Below are 2,514 nucleotides of genomic sequence, written 5' to 3' on the forward strand. Positions count from 1 at the left end.
TTCTTGAAAGTTGGATTTTTTTTTTTTTTTATGTAAAAGATCTGTTTCCTTCTCTCTGATTAGATGTTTGGCAGTTACTAGAGAGAAACTCTAATATGGGAAGGATTTTGTAAAGATTCTAATATGGTAAAGATAAGGGTTTTGTGGTACAAAAGAAGCATCCTGTCATTTCATGGAAAACAGAAGGAATGAAAGAAGCATCCCGCTTGGAGTCCATGTAGCCCGTAATGCTATATGGTGCAAGGGTAAATCAAAACAGCACGCGGCGTTGCGTGCAAAAATTTTTTTTTTTTTTTTTAAAAAAAAATTTGCACTGGCGTGTGTGGCACGCATGCTGCCAGTCACTGCCCGTGGTGCAATATTACAAATCCAGTATCTTATTATAACGTTGATGTGACAATATCCACTAGTTTTTGAATAAATCATTGTTTTTTTTCTTAAAAGAAAAAAAAAAAAAAATTCAATGATACATGATTTGTGATGTGATCATAATTACAAGATTCTTTTCTTATTAGAGTCGGAGTCTTAGTCCTAGAAGTTAAGACCTAATTGGTCTTTTATGTAATTATTAGTCGATTGTTTCTCTATTTAGAGGGAACTATCGATAGCAAAATTTGGAGTTGATTATTATTTTAAAATACAGTTTTATGTGTTATTGGAGGTCAAAGCTCCTTTGAAGTAGTCATTAGAGGTCATAGCTTCCTTAAACGCTCCATTTATCATTTCTCATATTTTGTTACTAGAGGTTCGCATCAAATGGTGTCAAAGCAAGGCTTTCAATAAGAATCACCAATCCATGACAATCCAATAACAACTTAATGATAGGCTCTTTGAACTTGTAGAATTCTAATTGTGATTTTGCCTTTCTATGAATCATCTATTTATAGATTTGGAATTTTACTTGAAGAGGTAGGACAGGAGCCGCATTGGAATACAAGTGCCACACTCTTACTAAACCTAGTTTCACTAGATGAATGGCAAAGGGAGGAAAATTACCTCCCTTGCCCTTGTGTCACACGGCCATGGGAAGAAAATATTCTCCCCATGCGCCTAGGGTTAGGGTTTTGTAACGCCTTCACCGATTCCTCACCTCACCCAATTTTTTTTTTTTTTTTTTTTTTTTTTTTTTGTTCTTTTCTTATAACCAAAACTTTTGTTTCTCTTCCGTATAAAGTGATATTTATTTAGCGAACTCAAGAGCTAAATAGGCATTAAGTTTCCTTGTGTTCGTGAAAAATTGATTATGGTTCTACTTTAGCTCACTACAAAAAAAAAGAGGGGTTAATGACGTTTTGAGATAGGATTTTTTGCGAAAAACATCACTAAACGATACTATTCACGAGTTAAAATGTGTGGTTTGAACAGTAATATTATTCAAATGACACTATTCACGCGCCAGAAGTTGTGGTTTTGAACAGTAACTCTGTTCAAACGACACTATTCACGTCCCAAAAGATGTGGCTTTAAACAGTGACACTATTCAAACGACACTAAATCATTTTTGAAAATTTGGCCCTCGAAATTGGCTATTATAAATAGGATATGTCTCTCTTTCTAGCTCGAAATGTCTCTCCCTCTCCTTGAAATTATTATTCTTTTTTAGAAAAAAAAAAAAAAAAAAAAAGGGGGGGGGGGGTAGCTACCAATCGACAACCACCCTTGGGGGAGGGGGTGGCTCACTGGCGACCCTCCCCTCAAGGGTGTGGTTCCAATTTGTAGCCATCCCTCAATTTTTTTTTTTTTAAATAATTTTTTTAAAGTATTAAAAAAAACATTTTTTCCTATTCCCGAAATATTAAAAAAAAAAAAATGGTATAAAAATTTTAGTGTCAGTTGAATAGTAAAAAGTCACCTTAAGAAAAGTGGCGTTTCACTGTTCAAATGTCATTGTTCCTAAGGTGATGTTTGAACAATAGCGACACCATTGCTGAGGTGTTGTGTAAGCAAAAAAGACTTCATGTTTAGTGTTGTTTGGCAAGCGTCACAATTTAAACGCACTACAAAAAAAATAAAGCTTACTAACGCTTGGAATATGAGTGCTTTAATAAAATGTCTCTATATAGGGACATTTTAATGTGTAAACGACCCAGAATAAAATTAGCAACGGTCGCGCAGAAAAATGCCACCTTAAAAGCGGTGTTCCAATAGGGCACACCCCATTTAGTTAATTAGGAGCGTCTTCTGGACAGGTGTCCTTAATTAGGGACGTCTGCCAGCCAGGCATCCTTGACTGGTAAGCACCCTTAATTAAAGGGACTAGGAGTGGGCGCTCCGAAATTTTTGTTTGGGGGGGTGGCCCAGGGCTGTTAAGTGAGCGAAGCGTCTCGCGAGCAAGCTCGGGCTCGGCTCGCATAAGCTCGGCTCGTGCTCGACTCGAATATTAAATGAAGCACTTCATGAACACAAATCTTGGCTCGAATATTAAACGAAGCAAGCTCGGCTCGACTCGGCTAAGCTCGTGAACAGCTCGTATAAGCTCGAGTGTGTGTGTATATATATATATATATATATATA

Source organism: Corylus avellana, chromosome ca3 (assembly GCF_901000735.1).
Source record: "Corylus avellana chromosome ca3, CavTom2PMs-1.0".
NCBI classification, from domain to species: Eukaryota; Viridiplantae; Streptophyta; class Magnoliopsida; order Fagales; family Betulaceae; genus Corylus; species Corylus avellana.